At 31.1% G+C, this 18,679-nt stretch overlaps 1 long non-coding RNA gene across 4 annotated transcripts; it reads left to right on the top strand.

The window, feature by feature from the left end:
- Positions 1-3,739: 3,739 nt before the first annotated feature.
- LOC146946889 (uncharacterized) lies at positions 3,740-18,354 on the top strand. 4 transcript variants are annotated; one of them, XR_015026857.1, is made up of 8 exons: positions 3,740-3,817; positions 4,344-4,797; positions 4,886-4,988; positions 5,085-5,133; positions 5,607-6,589; positions 7,188-7,762; positions 9,477-9,525; positions 18,000-18,354. It is a non-coding gene; the product is annotated as an uncharacterized LOC146946889 (long non-coding RNA). The 4 variants fall into 4 exon arrangements; XR_015026855.1 differs by lacking the exon at positions 18,000-18,354 and having other exon boundaries at positions 5,607-5,679; positions 6,483-6,589; positions 9,477-10,054; XR_015026856.1 differs by lacking the exon at positions 18,000-18,354 and adding an exon at positions 9,793-10,054.
- Positions 18,355-18,679: the final 325 nt, after the last annotated feature.

Here is an 18,679-nt window from a genome sequence, read left to right as displayed (position 1 = left end):
TAGTTAATTAGAATAATGTATACGTAAAAAGTAGGATGAATATATAACCAATGAACAAGTAACTTGACTAAACTAATGTTTAAATAGAGTTTTCATCCTGGAATATGAAAGGTCACTCCTTGTTGACCAAAAGGTTGTGGCAGTGATCAACCTTCATTGGGACACAAAGTATTCCTTCACTTCTTCATCCAGAAGGACAAGGCAAACATTTCCAAATACATCTTCAAGCATATGATCTTGGAGCTTAGGGAAAGTCAGCAGAGCAGGAGGTGCTGGGTTCCATATGGGAGACTGATTTCAGAAATCCTTCATTAAGGAGGGATTTTGAGAGCTCTTAGTGCTGTCAACTTCTTCACTAACAAGCAGCTAGAAAGTGAAACAGGGAAGGTAATCAATGGCAAGACTCTCAGAAACATGTCTTTGATTCATAGGGATGCCTTCAAGAAGCTCAGCACTGACATCAGTGAGTCTAGAGTTATGTCAAATCTGATGGAAGATTTTCCTCCCATCTGCAAGAAGGACCTTATTGATGTTCAGATGCACTTCATCACAGACCATTTTCAAACATATGATCAAGTCATCATACTTGAATATGTTCCAGAAGAAATGTATGGTGGTACTCTGCCTGTGGCCAAGAGCAGAAAATCCAAGAGGAAGGAGACCTCTAAGGAAGAATACCTGGAAGGTGAACAACTATCAAAGAAGGCTAAGAAGGAGAAAACTTCTGACAAGCTGAAGATTGGTGGTTCTGGTCTACCAACAATACAGGAAGAAGTTCAGGATCTGGACACAGATACTATCCTGAACAAGAGGACCAGAAGTGGCAAAGCTGCTACTTCCACTCAAAATGCTCTTAAACAGCCTCCAATTCCCAAGAAGAAGAGGAAGCCTACTATCAGAAAGCTGAAGGAATCAGCTTATGTAGCTGAAGAGGAAGAAGGAATTGAAGCTGCTACTGAGTTGGTTACCAGGGAAGTTAAGAAGAAAAAGGCTGCTGATGCTGCCACTTTAGCCAAGATCAGGGAACTGGCTAAAGGTATAGAAGTCCCTGCATCAAGCATAACAAGGGAAGATGCTGGTGATGTTGCTCAAGAAGTTGTAAAGGCTACTGAAGCTGTGCAAGAACTAGCAACTTTAGAAGCAAGGAATATGTTGTTGATTGTGAAGGTATCCAGGAGGACATTGCTGCTGGCTCAGATGCTACACCAGAAGCTACTACAAGTAATCCTGACTCTTCTCATACTCACAATGTCATAGATGTAGATTCTGATTCAACTCAATCCACATCCTCCAAATCCCCATCCTCATCATCATCTTCTGACATAGACAATGCACCATCAGGCAAACTTTACCCATCCACTCAAAAAGGCCTTTCATCATCAACCAAAACCCACAAAAAGCCTGTTGACAACACACCTCATGAACTTGTTAGATCAGATATTGATGAAAGAATCATTGGCTTGTCTCAAAGGAAAGCAGACTTCTATAATAGATTTCTTGTTATTAATCCATTGCAACCACCAATGATTCAACCTCTGAACGTTGTTCCTGCTGATGCAGAGTTCACAGATGAACACATAGGTTCTGAGTCATCCAATCCTAATGTCTCATCATCATTTCAACCATAAATAATCAAACCACTCAATATAGTTGATCCTGATGTAACTATTGAGTCATCATCATCTCAATCTCCTTCAACCAACCAAACCCAAGAAACATCTGTCCCAGACAATCTGGTTAGTCACTACTCTGGTGAACTACTAGAGGTTAGGCAAACCTCAGAGAAAGCCTCTGAAGTAGCCTCTGGTGAACCATAAATACCCCTGTTACATACTGCCTAAGTAACCACAAATCAGACCCATAGAGGGCAATAAATACAACCGTTGAGAGGCTTCTCAGGGCATGACTAATACAATATAAACCCTAATACGATTATTGTAATTTTTTCAAGTACAAGAATGAATTAAATTGATGTAGCTTAATTATAAAGTATCTTGGAATAACTAAGGTAGCATTTAGCCTAACTTATTTGACATACTTCCATTCACCTAAATAAGTAAATTAAGTTGATAAATATTTAACAATAAATGTCAAATTAAACGAACCATCATTTCCTTTACCAAGATTTTTTTCTATAAAAAAATATTTTTACTATTTTGAATCTTTGATTTAAGAATATAAATTATATAGTTTTACAAATTAATCCTGAAACTCACAATTTTGTTTTACCAATGATAGGTACACCATTTTTATAAACAAAGTTAATGATACCATCTATTCATGTAACCATAAGAGGGGTTTCGATAATGTTAAAAAAATATAATTGATTTAGCTAATGTTGTAATTCGATGTTATTGACTTTTTGCAAATTTACATTTTATTCTATAAAATTAAGGTCCTTATTTTTTTTAGACTTTTTTATAATGAGTATTTACCCCAGTTCTCCTTTTAAGTGAAGAAAGAAAAGTTAAAAATAACATGAGCCAAACACCGCTTAACTCCCTAATTAACCAACCTAGTAACTATAGTTTATTTTATCTATGAAAACAAAATAAAAATTCAAAATTCAAATTATTTCTTCGGAGTTTTAACGTTCTCCTCTCTCTCTCTCTCTCTCTCTCTTCATTTTCGATTTCACATTCACAAATTCTCAACTCGAATTTCAGCAAACTCTTTTTCTTCGATTTTGATTCCGATTATTGTTTTTGTTGAAAACGAATTACTGTTTTGTATTACGACGTCGTTTTCGAACGGTCGAATTCGGAGAAGAACGAAGCGACGCCGACGCCGTCACGAGCACATGTAATCGGTGGCGGTGTAGAAGGTGTATGCACTGTCACGAGCGAGGTTTTGTGGCCATGGAGACCGCAAGGAGCAGATTATGGTGGTTCGAATGAGATAGTGTGAGGTGGAAGAAGGGAAAGAGATAGGGAAGAAGATGAGAGTTTTTTCGTGGTGGTGGTGGAAGCGGAGGGGTTCAAAGACGAAGTCGGTGGTGCCAGCGAGAACCGATTATACCGGAAAATTGGTTCGATTTTTGTTTTTGAATTTGATTTTGATTAATGTTGATTTCGATTTTAAATTGATTTTCAAATTGATTAATGTCGATTAATGTTAATTTTGATTTTGATAGTGTGTGGTTTTATTTTATTTACTGCTTATAGCATATAATCACTTATGTATTATCTACTAGTCTAGAACCCGTGCGCGTACGCACGGGGTGGCTGTCATCATTGATTTTCAAATCAATAGATCAACACATCATTAGCTTCAAACTACCCAAAGCAATAAAATATAAAGGAGAATGTTAACCAGTGCCCCTGGGGGCATTGGTTAAGCATCCAAAAGAAGTAAGATTTTATTAAAAAGTGATGTAATAATTAGTTGCTCAAAAGTAACCGTTTATATTTTCAAGATAATTTTTCTGCTTTTGGATTCCTTAACTAGTGCCCCGGGGGCATCGGTTAAATGATGTGAAATGATAACGATGATTAAATTAAAAAAGCTAAATATTAATACAATAGTCCAATACATATTTGAAAAGTATGTGTTAAAATATGTGTTGTTAGCATTTATCTTGGTTAGCATTTCCCTTATCTACTATACTATATAGAACAAATCTTGTCCGTGCTTTTTACCATTTTGCCCTTATGGGGGTATTTTGGTAAATTGGTAAATAACCATCTCCCCCATATATATACCATGATTTACAATTGGGTTTTTCAGTTTCTCCCTCACACCACCGACTCAAACGACTGAAGGATATGGTCTGTTCGCTGTCAGCTTCTTCATCCGTTCTTCTTCATCATCAATCAAGGTTTGTTTTTTATTTTTGATCGGCATGCATGTTCCTTTTCTGCTATGTTCTTTTTCTTTTATTTGATTTCCTTCTTCCTTTTTGATTTCCTTCTTTCTTTGTGCGATTGGGTTCTTCTATTGAATGTTAGATGATTGTTCTTTTTAATTGATTGAGGTTGTGTGTTTTTTCCTTTTAATTGATTTAGGTTGCATTTTGGCTTGGTGTTTTGTTTCTGTTGTTTGAGTTTGTGAGATGTTAACAAGATTGTTTTTTATTTTGTTGAGTTGGTTTGATAATTGATGCTATATGGTTTCTTTAATTTATGTACTGGACAATATCATGATTTATGATCTGCTACAAAGATTTTTATATTTTTAATTTTGATTTTTATATTTTTGATGTGGCTCATATTTACGGTGGAGTGCAGTTCAAGGATAGCAATAGAACCCTGCATTGTTTTCTCAAATTTAATTAGGTTATGTTAATAAGGTTGTTTAATTGATAATTGTATTGAAATTGATTGGTTTTGATAACGAGTTTTAAGGGAAGAATGAATTGAAGTCAATTGATGAGAAAGGAAGTGATGGTGATCGTCTGCGTATCAGAACCATGACGATATCAAAACAATCAATTCAATGAACATAGTGAAGAGGTGGAGGAGATTGAAGTCAAACCATCAGCTGCTGTTGTTGCAAAGTCCTCGGAAGAAATCCGTAACGATGGTAAGGTTGGTGAAGCCGAGGGTGGAAAGGAAGGTGTTGTTGAGATAGAATGGGGTATGAAATCTGAGGAGAGTTTGGATCCGAAGGATTTGAATTATGGGAGTCGAAAGAACAATGGCGGTTCAAATGATGTGATTGAAACCAGGACTGCGAATAACACAAAAGATTTATAATTCAGTTGCAGAATTTTCTGCTGATTCAGTAAAGGAGGGTGATAATTCAGTTGCAGAAGGAGAAAAGAGTGAATGAAATTGTTGTATGAAACTTACTAGGCAGGTAAATATTTTGATAAAAATATTAAAAAGAATATTATGAATTTTGACAGTGTTGCAGGTTGTGATTATTTATTTTTGGCTGTTTCCAGGACTGAGCAAGGGTTAAGGAACTATTCAAAGGTCACAACCATTTGATTTTTGGATTTAACACTTTCCTGCCAAAGGGAGTGGACATTTTGTATCAAACAGAAGGTACCATTTGTTATTTATGATTTGTTTATGATTGATATGTTTATCACAGAACTATTAACAATGCTATACTTCTAGAACATGTACTTTCTGATGTAGTGGTTATAGGGGTATGTGCTCCACTTGAAGACTCCATGGTTTCTAACAGGTAGCTTATGCTCTTCCTTGGTATTTTATTTTTTCTTTCATGTTTCTCTATAAATTATTGGTTTCTGAAGTAAGTTTTGAGTTGTTTATTGTATGTATATTTGTTCCTTTTCGCATATTTACTTTGGATTGAGGTTGATTCGGATGTTAGCTCATTTTACTTCATTTTACTCTACTCTTATATTGTTGCTCTTTGAAACTACGGTTTAGGACCTATCTAATGATCTCATTATATATGATTTGCACATTATAATGAATTAATAGTTTAAGGGGGATTGATTTGCATATTTTTTAAATGAGGCAACTGTGCATATTTTTTTATCTAAATTTGTGGTGTATGCATTCATCAGATTACTGAACTGATAACAAGGCTGATCATGATGGAGTTATTGCATGCTGCACTACTATGCATAATCTTATTTGGTGCCACATTTAGGCCAAAATTGGAAAGAGTTATATGAATATCTTTTGCAGATGGGAATTTCATCTGGAGCTGCAGCAGCAGCTGCTATAAAAGAGACCAGAAAATGCAGGAAAGCTCATTGTTGTAAGTTTACAATCCTTAGTATGTTCATCCGACGCCTTCTCAAGTTTATTGTTTTTTGGTCTGAAACACTATTATACAAGAAGAGATGAGCAAATTAAATTGTTTTCTTACTATTCATCACGATTATAACCATGTGACACAGGTCCATAGCAAATTAAATTCTCTTCACTATTATACAAGAAGCTCCACCGATGATGAGATTAACGGTAAAGGAGAGAATAAAATAAACTGTATACAGTGACAGGACATGTACTATTCGATATATTGCAGTGTTTGTGTGTGTGATGTTTCAATCCAGAGCTAAATGTTTGTTACTCCAATGGCTATTGGGACAAGTTCTTCAACCAGCTCTCATGGGCATGGCATGAAAAGTTCTCTGATCACTATAAATATTATAAGTTTAAAACTCATCAATACAAATTACTAAGTTTTCAATCTTATTTTTGTTGGTGTACTTTATAATTCAGAGAAGTTTTAGCTGCGCTGCAGCCACTAAGACATCAACAACCTTGATGTGGCTGCTCATCTCTTTGCAGTGTAGTTATATAACAGTTATAGTGTAGTTGTTAATATTGCGTAGTGGTATTTTAAAAGTCTGCTATTTTCCGTTGTCTGCTATCGACAACATTGGTTACGTTGGCAGAACTTTTTTTAACCTTGATAGATTATTGGATAATCCCAGGCTTGAGTAGGGATAGATAATTGTAACTGAGTGAATTCACTCATTCAAAAACATTGTTTTTTAGAAAATGTGACTATGTGAGTGTCTCATTATGTTGATTATTAATTGGTTGGCATTACAGTGCTTCATGGTTTCGGTGGGGCTGGTCCGTGTGATTTAGTATCCAAGTGGAAGCTATGGTCCTACTACCATAACATTGACCAGCAAAAGCTATCTAAGAACCAACAGGTATGACTCCATCTAAGATTTTAATCAGATATAGCATCGTATTTTTTATTTGTCGACGGAAATAGTTAAGGTCAAAATGATTAAGAACAAAAAATTTGTAGGTGTATTGTGTTTTTTTATCAATGGAAGAAATTTGCAGCACAATAGTTTAACTCAATCTTGGATTCAATGTGTATCAGTAATTCATCATCTTCAACCTTCTTTTTTCAATTTAGATTCATGTTTATTCTAAACAATTGACTTTAGCTTTTCTAGACCTTCCTTCCTAAGGATGTTATGCTATTTTTTCTTTTGCTTCTCAGTTCATTGTGTTTGGCATGAGATAGCAGCATCAAAGAAGTGCCTTTGAGAAAGGCATTAGAAAATACGATATGATTGAACAGTTGAATAAGTTGAGCAGCTTAGACATGAAAAGTTTTTTTCCATTAGGCCAATTGGAGTATTTGATTTGTTATGTTTGGCATCTTGGACATTTATGTATATAGAAAATAATCTGTGTTTTTGCAAGATTTTTTTTCACGAAAAAGAAAGAACCAACCAGAAGCTTCGTCAATGATAATTTGAGTATCTGGTTTGTTACATTTGCCGGTTTTTTTAGTTATAGAGCATCACAAAGAGATAATCAAGAGTGGGTGTCATAAGATTTTGGAAGGAATCAATTCAATGTCTTTGGTGAATTTAGATGACCAGCAAGTTCACTCTTTAATGACGATGAGAGAAATAGCACGTGGAGTTGTTGTTGGTCGAGATAGAAAGGTTAGATTATAGAGATATATAAGAAGTTAATTATGTTTTGTACACAATTTTCGTGCCTATTGGCATTGCCGTCATGAAACGAGTGCTATTTACATTCCATAGGTGACGAAGAATGACGTGATTACTGCTTTGCAATACAGCATTGAGAAAATGGTTGATTTTGCTTCTTTCATGTATTCTCATTCATGATGGATTTTGTTAATATTGGTGTTTTTTTGGTCTATATTTGAACTGACTTGAGGTAGTTTGCACGTGTGTGCATCCAAAGATATTGTTCATATGTTAAGTAGGATTTCCTATGAAGGCTTGGATGACCAGGGGATGCATTTAGTATTGAGGATGAAAGAAATTGCTCATGGGATTGTTGAGAAGCAACCTAGAGTTGCAACAGCTAGGCCTGAGTTACTTGCCGACCAAGTAAGGGATTAATACTGCTTTGTGTGTTTGAGTAAAAAGCTCAAATAAGTGTTTACTGTTTATTTAATAAGATCCTAAGTTAAATGTAACTAATAAGGTGCTGTTTGGCCTGAGTTATTTCTTTCATTTTCATATCCAGATTTCTTATTTGTGTGGTAACAATGTTAACATCATTTTCCATTGATAGTAAAATGTCGCTTTGTAGGAGAGTTTTTTAAAAAAAAATAATGATTTGGTCTGCTTTCTAATGTTAAAATCAAAGAAATTCACTATCATAAGTATCTATGGACATTCTGTACATTTTGTTTGAGATTAAATACATCTGGATATGTTTATGGTACCTGTTTTGGTGGGTTGTGTTGTGAAAAGTTTTGGGTATTGGCATGTTAAGTGCAGTTTATTGAATATAAGGTTTGTTTCTTAGTGAAAATATGGATTCATGAAAACAGAAATTCTTCTTTAAAAACCATGGTGAGGTGAGGTTAAATAGCATTAATGTTAATGACTAATCTCCCTTTTGAAGAAAGTTGTTTTTTTTTTTTTTAACTTAGGATTATAGTGTGTATTTGAGGTTTCTTTTTATGAGTTGATGAAATGGTTGTGATATAGAAGTTTTCTTAATCATAGCATTGTTTATGGTATAGAGATTGTCCAAATTTGTGTAGCAATGTCATCAAAAATTATAGAAATTTTCACCAAACCAAACTAAATTTCTTGAATCTAACAATTCAATTTCCTTGATCTTTCAAAGTATTACAGCTTCCTTATCAAGAAAATATGTTATGGAGATTATTTTGTCTTCGCTTGGCTGTTACTGATTGCAAATTGAAGCCTATACATGTTTTTTTTTTAAATGTACATGTGTTTTATATGATGAGGTTTGTTTATGAAGAAAAAATCAAGCGTGTATTGTGACAATTAGAGTTTGATTATTAAAAAGTAAGTTCTGCCATAGATTTAACTATAAATCCACATCTTTTGTGAAAGCCAACATGAATGAAAAAGTACTATTCATGAGGTTGTAATATGGGATCGTCTCTTAGGGTTGAAGAACATAAGTTTCTTGGTTCAGTTTTACTTTCTTTGTTCTTCTTGACTATAGTAGCATCAGACAATGCAGAACCTAAATTAATAATGCATGTTGTTGTAAGCTCTATTTTACTCTGGATTGTATATTTCAGTTGTGATGGAGGAGAGAAAAAGCTTTAACAATCTTAGTTATTCAATTGAGGCATTCTCTGTTTGGTTATTTTAGATTCTGCATTTAACTTATGACATTAGAGCTTATGTATGATAGCAGAAACCTTAGGAAGATAGTAACTGAGGCATATTCAAGTTTGTGATTATGTGTTGAGAGTATTGCAACTAACATTCCAGAGAGTGGTTGAATTTGAGTGTACTTTTGGAACAAATTTAATTTCACTATTCAAGGAGAGTAAATAAAAATTTGGCAGCTTAGCCTTTAGCAAAAATAAAAGAGCAAGATAAATTTTGTCATTGTTCGCTGACAGCCTCCAAGTTAAAAATATATACAACAAAACCAGCTTTTCTGAACTCAATACATCTCATTCTCTCTTTTTCTGCAAAAATGGCATACACGTGTAAGTTTGTTTGCAATTTTTACTAACAATAAGAAACCCATTGTGTGATGATTTTGCTAATTCTTTATTCTTTGTTAACGTTTGTTTTTTTCTTGAATCACTTCCAATTGTAGGAAAAAAAACCAGAAGATAACTAAAGCTGCAGAAATTGTTGGCGGAAAGGTTGATTTTTAACCTATTTTATACCTTTTGATGATATTGTTGTCTTATATGCTGTTCATAATAATATGCAATTAGTTTTTTATCTGCTACATTGTGAGGAAAATAAAATTGGACATTTTTGTTCTCTAATTACAAATTAGATTGATTTATCATATTATAATACCTGCCTTTACATCATCTGCCTAAACTGCAATAAATGTTGTTCTAAACGAGTTGCTAGCATCCACGGATTTACTTCAATCTAATATGTTACTTTATCTTGCACAGTATGAAAAAATCCTTGAAACTGTTAGGAAGAATCTCTTGCCCCTATTTAAGGAACAAATTGAGGAGAGTTCGGATTATGTCATTGTAAAGTTTATGGTTGTTTTCTCATTAAGCTGATTGCACATGCTCTATTCATCTTGGAGAATTGTAATATATATAGCACGAGACAAATCTAAACTTATGAGGATTGTAAATGTACAATTGTGAAACTTTAAGCCCAATAAATGTTCTTCATATATGATAACATTTCTTTTTAATTCAATTTGGTATTGAAATCTTACTCCCATGCCTGATATATATTACAATTTCTCCTTTGGTTCAACTTGCCCTTTATTATATTATTTTTGAGATTTTTTATTTGGTATTGTTCTTTTTAGTTCTTTGTCTGAAGCATTTCTTTGCACTTAATGTTGAAGAATGTGTTGGTGTCTAAGCTATAAGTTATTTACAAGGGTAATTTGTAATGTAATTCTTTGACATCTTTGAACCTACCTAGAAAAAGTAGGTTTTTTTTTTCCCTCTCTATGCTTGCTATCAGTACCATTCTAAATAATACTAAATTCAAAAGATTGTTTTTATCAATTTTCAAGTACTTATTTAGAGAGTGGTTATGCAAAGGGGTATTATGTAGTTTGATGTAGCACTAAAAGAATGGATGATGGGGATTTTTTTAAATCCAAAAGTGATTTGACATAGGTTATATTTTAAGAAGTAACTGGATTGATTTTAAAACTAGTTTGGACACCCGTGCCAAGCACGGGCTAGAATTTGGTTACACTTGACGTACAAAATATTATTATGTATCATGTATCGATTAAAGCTAAAGATTTGATAAAATAGTGGAGGTTGAACAACAAAAAAATGGAAAAAAAACTCATACTTAAACCTTAAAGTTTTGAATGAAGATGTGGTATCATTCTCACCTATGAGGTTGTTCTTTCTCTAATGTGCCGATCCACACCAATGATGTCTCCCCTCGAAGGTCCAACGACGGTATCATATCCCGATTCAACATTGTGGGGGAGCGGTTCTTGGTGGTGGATCACGTATACAGAGACTATGATACTTAGTGGAGAGATGTTAATTTGTCAATTGTGAGTAACAATTTCACATTATATGCAAGAATAGATGTTAAGCAACATATAAGTATAGTGACTATATATCTAATATCTTACGATTGGTGCAATATCAATTTCACTTATATGATTGGTCTTAGTCTAATGTGATGATACAACCCATTGCAGGCTTCCACAGAAGACATAATATTATGATGATTTTTTTTTGTTTCAGTTTTTGGTTGTCATTTGTTGAATTTTTAGCCTTAAATTTTAATTTTTAGATGTCATTCGCTTTCATGCAATTTTTTTTATTCAACCTTTGTTACTATAAATTTCTTTACTTTTGGTGTTTGGTGGAATCATAGTGGAAAATATAGATGTGTTAGGTCACAAAATACATGTTTATTAGACAGTTTAAATTGATGTGGTATTTTTTTAATGGGTCTAATATTTTGGTAGCATAATTACCAGCAATCGCCAACGCCTTCAACAAATCCATAAACTATCAGTAACTCACTATATTACTTATACTCTCATTGGTAAAACATACTTTCTTTAGTTTGTTCCCTCGTAATTTCTCTCATGTTCAAATTCCTTGTTCATATTCTTTCTTTTTTTAATTTACTTTCTTTCTTCGCATGAAAGAAACAAACAAAAACACTCCTCTATGAAACCATCACCAACCAAATTTTTTTACGATGTTGTATCTGTGATCTGATTTCGCTATCTCACTATATCACATACACAAATATTCCTAACCTTAAGGGAGATATGTTAATGTGTCATGTGAGTTAAACTTCTATTTTGGATGCAATAATATATATTGAGCAACATATGAATGAGTTGATAATATGCCTAATGTCTTGAGGTTTAGGTGAAGATGTGGCGTCAATCTCACTTCTGGAGTTTTATTAGTCAAATGTGATGATTCAATTCATTGTAGGCTCCCTTATAACTACAAATATTATGATGAATTATTTAATTTTTTTTATTTTTTAATATAATATCTTAATTTTTTAATATTCAATATATATTTTTGGATGCGTTCGATTTCATTCAATGTTTTATCCAACCTCTATATTTCAAATATTTTCACTTTTGATCTTTGATGAGATTGAACAATAGAAAACTACATATATGTTATGATGAGTTGATAAAGTACATGTGTACATATTTATTAGACATTTTAAAATGATGTGGAGTTTTTTTATTGAGTCTATTTTTTGGTGAAATAATTACTCATAAATCTCTTACTCCTTCAAATAACCTATCAAATTATCACGAACACACTCTTTTCTTAATATTTCCACGAACAAAACACACACTACTTTTTTTCCGTAATCATTTCTCTCATGTTTAAATTTCTTTTTCATATTATTTCTTTTTCTATTTTTCTTTTTCTCTTTTTCATTAAATGTGGAAACATAAATCTTCTTCCATGAAACCACCATCAACCAACCTTTTTTACTATGTCTTGCCTTCGTCTAGCTTTATTTGGCTATGTCACCAGATCTCAAACGAAAAGAGTCTCACATTTAACGAAGATATGTTAATGTGTCAATTGTTAAGAAACAGATACGTGAGATGATCAATATAACTAATGTGTTAAGATTTTGGTGATGATGTGGTGTCAATCTCACTTTTATAGTCGCACTTAGCTTAATGTGTTGTTCTAACCTATGTTAGTCTTTTTCAAAACTCCGAACATTATGATTAACTATTTTGTTAGTTTTTTGATGTCATTTATTTCATTTTTATATTAAATATAAGTTTTTGGATGTTATTCATTTTCATGCACTATTTTTTAATCAATCTCTATTATTTCAAATTTCTTCACTTTTGATCATTGGTTGGATTTAACTATAGAAAAATTCTCACGTAGAATGTTGAGTTGACATAATTCGTGCTTATTAAAAAGATTTAAATGTTGTGGTGTTTTTTAATTAGGTATAATTTTTTGGCAAATTAATTACCCAAAAATATCAAACTTCTTCGATAGACCTATAAAATTACCAGCAACTCACTTTATTTCTTATAACCTCATCGACAAATACACAATTCTTTTTTTTTTTTACTTGTATCATTTATCTCAATCTCAAATTTATTTTTCATATTCTTTCTTTTTCAATTTCCTTTCTCTCTTCTCATAAAAATAAGAAATATAAACCTCCTTCTATTTAATTACTACCATCCCATCTTTATGACCATGTTGTGCCTTCATTTGACCTTATTTGCCTATGTCACATAATTACAGACGTGGAGACTCGCACACTTGAGAGAGAGATGTTAATATGTCAAATGTGAGTTAAAATTATAATGGAGAAAAGAGAAGATGTTGAATAACATATAAGTGATATGAACTAAAAAAATTGTATGAAAATGTGGTATCAATCTAATTTTTGTGGTTTCTCTTAGCATAATGTTACGATATAACCTAATGTAGGCTACATCGGGAATTCCAACATTATGATAATTTGTTTTGTTAGTTTTTGAGTGTTATTTTTTTTAATATTTTTAATCTTAACATTTAGATGTTGGACGTCATTCATTTTCATGCAATTTTTTTTGTCACGGCAATATATATTTTTATTCAACATCTATTATTTCAAATTCCTTCACTATTGGTCTTTGGTGGAATCTGAAAAAGGAAAATTGTATATGTCTATTAGACATTTTAAATTGATGTCGAATTTTTAATGAGTTTGATACTTTGATAGCATAATTACTAAATTATCTCAATTTTCTTCAACGTAACAAACCCATAAAATTACCAACAACTCACTATTCTCCGTTACTTTTTTTCTCATGTTCAAATTCATTTTTCATCTGATTTCTTTTTCAACTTTATTTTTTCTCTTCTCATGAAATAAATGAGTGAAAACATCTCTCTACGAAATGACCTTATTTGGTTATTTCACCATATCATAGATACAAAGAGTCTCACGCTTAAGGGAGAGATGTTAATGTGTCGTGTGTGAGTTAAACTTTTACACATTAGATGCAAAAGTACATATTGAGCAACATATAAGTGAGATGTGGTGTCAATCTCATTTTTTATTTTAGGGGTGTGTCAATCTCATTTGTGGGGTTTCTCTTAGCCAAATATGAAGATCCAACCCATTGAAGACTACCCCATAACTTCAAACATTATGATGAAATATTTTGTTAGTTTTTTAATATCATTAGCTTAATTTTTTATATTAAATATAAAAAAAACATTTTATTTTTTTGCGTTATTTTAAATTCCTTCATTTTTGGTCTTTGGAGGAATCTAAAATTGGAAAAACGCTAATGTGATGTTGAGTTGACAAAATACATGCTTATTAAAAAAATATATGATAGATAAATTAGGGAAGTAATTTGATGAGTTACATAAAAAAAAAAAATTAACAAATGCACGTGTACTTTTAGAAGGTACTTTATTGATATTTTGTTTGGCCTAGCTTCTCCTTAAAAATGTAGAGAAGCTGACAAAAAGCTGGGCCAAAAGGTACGTGCATTTGTTATTTATTTATTTTTTGACAATTACATGCATTTGTTATTAAAACATATGACATAATTTAAAAAAAAATAAAGATAAACATTGTAGGAAATTCGTAAAATTGAAATTTGAAAAATTACCGAGTTATTGGTAAAATTTAATTTTAGATATCATTCAATTCTCCTTTTAAATTATCTTTGTTATTATTATTTGACAAAAAAAATTCCTTTAGAATCTGGCAAATAGACTTTAATTTTACATAAAAAAATTGAGGCCACATCAAGGTCAGGACATGTCTCATGATTCAATAAGCACTTACAAAATTTTTAGAGATCCCTTGTCAAAGAGATCTTCATGCTAATAGCGGAGATTGAATCAACAATCAACACCCTTGAAATTGAGTCAACTCATTATTAGCAAAACCAATCTTGATTAGGAATGCTATTATTAGTATTAGTAGGGGTGTCGCGGTGCGGTTTGGTTCGGTTTTAAGGGTAAAAGTTATCTGAACCGCAAGATAAATAAGTACGCGGTTTGGTTTGGTTCGGTAGACTTTTAAAATAAAATCCAAATCAAACCAATCCGGTTTGGATTAGATTGGTTGGTGCGATTTTTTTAGACAATAATATTTTTTTTGGTTTTCAACTTTAAAATCAAATTAAAAAGCTAAAACACAACATATTTTCGGCAATGTTTTAAATTTCATCCAACATTATAATTTTATTTTCATCCAACAACGTTTTCAACTACGTAGACCAAATTAAAATGTGGACAAAAAGTAATCCTATTTTGTAAGAAATACAAAAGACTAAAATTTTAATCATTTTCTAAGAGTTCAAGTAGCACATAAATACATTTTTGATAGAAAAAGCAGCAAAGTAGAAACTTAATAAGAGAAAAAATATGTTCTTTTATTAAAGTTTCCATTGAATTTCTATGAGTATTGATCTAGATGATATATATTTAATTAGTTTTTTTTTTCTTATATTGTGGTTTGGTTTGGTTGGTAAAATCAAAACCGCAAACCGAACCAAACCATGCGGTTAGGTAAAAGAAATGATCAGAATACATCCGAACCAAATGCGGTTTTTTGTGGTTTCGGTTTGGATTGATTCGATTAGCGGTTTTTCTTTTGGATTGGTTCGGTTTTAAACACCCTTAAGTATTAGTAGCAAAAATAGTGAATCAAAACATGATATCATATAATGGTATCATTTAAATAACATTTTTTCATCTGACTAAATAAATGAGACATTTAACAGAATCATTCTAATTTAAATTACCATATTAATGACTATTTTTATTTTTTAGTCTATTATTTGTCTGACCTATTAAACGACACAGTTTAATATTTATTGGATCAACCCAATTAAAATGACACATAAAATATAATTATTTTAAATTATAAGAATATAAATTTCAAAATTTAATCCATTAAAAAAATTAAAATTTAATGAATTTTTTTTTGTGAATTTGTCAAAAACTTTTTTATGTAAATTAAATATTCTCTTAAAACAAATGAATATAAAACATTAATTAAAAGGTTAAAAGATTCAAATAATTCATTTTTTTATACAGATAGGAAAATCGAACTATTTGAATTTTAAATGTCTTCAATATTTGTTTGTTTCCATCTTTTTTTTTGTTTAGTTGTTTCCTTTCCTTTTTTTTGGTAGTGTTTTGTTGTTTCCTTTAATTAAGGGCTATAATTAACGCTATCATTTAATTTTTTTTCTTTTCTGTTTCCTGTCTGATCCATCAAATGAGGCATTTTCATTCTAAATAATTAAATGACACATTTTAACCTTTATATAATCATTCTAATTTAAATGACATATTAATTACTCTTAAATTGCTTTATCATTATATTATCCTTAATAAATGCTAAAAATAATTATATTTGAGAACTATATTAAATTATTAAGTATACAAAAATACATGAAAATTTTGTGTTAATATAATTCATTTTGTGTTATATTTGAGAACTATATTAAATGGATTTTTTTTCTCAAAAAAAAATCATTTTGGCTTGTTAAAAATACCAAATACGTGAAACTTAGAAAGGAAAAAAAACAAAAAGAAAAAAGGCATGATATTGAGACAAAAGATTGAAAGTAATACAATTTTTGATTGAAATGGTGGGTAAAATTGCTTGCAAATGGATGATAATTATAATAAATGGTAGATAACAAAATTAACAATATTATTTAATAGTCCCCACAAAAAAAGTTATTTAATAGTAACTATCTAATTGACAAATTAAAGGAGAAAAAAAGTCATATATTGATTGTCAAATAAATAAGATGAAATGACATTTAAAGGATTGTGTATTATCTCATATATAGTCAAAAGAAACCATGTATATTGCTCAATGGTTTTTTTTGAAGCTTTTGATACATTCTATCGAAGAAACTATGATAAGTGAAAATCCGTCATAGTAAAACGTGATGATTTAAGATGTCTTCTTATTAGAAAAGGTTTGTCCAAATTAGTAAAACGTTATGATGATGTTTAACATGTCCAGAGATGTGTTTAAAATCATCAATTAGGATTCATCAAATAAGAGTTCATGTGTAGGATTCATCAAGTAAGAGTTAATGTGTAATATACGTTTTTGTGCAAGACAAAAATTCATAAAATAGATATAGATAAAGGCTAAATCAATTTATTGAGATTAGTTTATCGACATATAAATTCATTAAATAATATTCAATAAACCTAAGATATCTAAACTCTAACATCTTGATTCTATATCAAATACAAAACATTGCCTTGACTAAAAATTATATCGGTTGATGTCTCTAACATCTTGATTCTATATCGAATGCAAGACATTGTCTTGACTAAAAATTATATTGTTGATGTTGAACATCTTGAAGTCGTAGAATGTAGACACATGCTCTCCAATGAGATCATGTGGAAGTAACATTATCAATTAACAATTAGATACAAATAAAAAAGAAAATCAACCCCATAATCTACGACCAAGTGATTAAACTTCTATGATTTCAAAACACATAAAAAATAATGAAAAAAATAATGATTTGTTGATGGGGGAAGAGACGCATGAAAATAATGAAAAACAAATTGTCTATATATAGGGAAAAAAATCATGGCATGATCAATTTTGATTGGTTGATGAAAACTAAATGAGTCATTGTCCATCTTGATTGGCTAATAAAAAAACAAATGAGTCATAATTCAATTTGATTGGATGATAAGAAAACATTAAATGTGATGAAGAATGTGAAGATGCCACATGTACTTTTGCCCATAGAAGTAAGCTTTTGTATTATATAAAGATGTTCTATTTTTGGCACTTATATAAATTCCATATCAGGGAAGAAAGGGTGCATCAAGAAATGGATTATTTTTAAAATGCTTTTGAAGTCTTGATTCTTCTTTTTTTGTGTAATGTAGCTTTTGGTTTTCTAGGGACAAAGTTCAATTTTCTTTTCTAAAAGAAGGGAATGGAATAATTTAATTTTGGAGTAGCAAGAGCTCAGCAGTATGAGTTAGATGGTATTAAAAAAGATGTTAATATTAACTGTCCAACTTAGTTATGCTTATGCTTGGAATCATGAAATTCATGTCTACACAAAAATACAAACATGGTATATGTGTTAATCTTTCAGAATCTAACATTTTTGTGTACCTTTTTAAATTAGTTGGACAGAACATCCTTACTAGCTGAAGTTATTACACATTTGAAAGAGCTGAAAACAATGAACAAACTGTTCTATATGTTACTAGGTGGACATGAGAACCAAACTGTTCGAAAGCATGTCGTAGTTCTTGGAAGTGAATCAAGATTGAAGCCAAAAAAACGGATGGAAAATGACTCGAATGGCATAAAGCAAAAACCTTACAATCACTATTTGATTTACATCTATACGTATATTTTGTTATAGAGGGTGCATTTGAAAATTTTCATCACCATTACTCTTAATATTTTTTACAAGCAGATGCAAATGGTTATGTTTTGTAATTTTCAATCATATTTTTTTTTTTTTTATGAATATGAAGTTTGCATTTTCACTCCTATTTTGCTCTTTCCCTTAATTTGCTAGAATATGAAAAATGAAGCTATTTCTTTAAAAAAAAATACATCTATTTCCCTTAATTTGTTCATTTTTCGTGTATAACAGTATTTTAAAATCAAGCTAATATTAATTTGACACGAATCCTTCCAAATAAACACTCAGAAAGGTAATTCCTCTATAACAAAAAATTTCGAAAAAAGGAAATTCACCCTGTGCGAAGCACGGGTTTGTAACTAGTTGAATTCAATAAAAATACACTTTTGAATACATTGCTATTAGTACCACTGTTTTAGGCGGACACCCCT

This window comes from Medicago sativa, chromosome 2, assembly GCF_051527215.1.
Source record: "Medicago sativa cultivar Bolivia chromosome 2, Bolivia_mono, whole genome shotgun sequence".
Lineage (NCBI taxonomy): Eukaryota > Viridiplantae > Streptophyta > Magnoliopsida > Fabales > Fabaceae > Medicago > Medicago sativa.
This window is presented reverse-complemented; position numbering and strand designations above follow the sequence as displayed.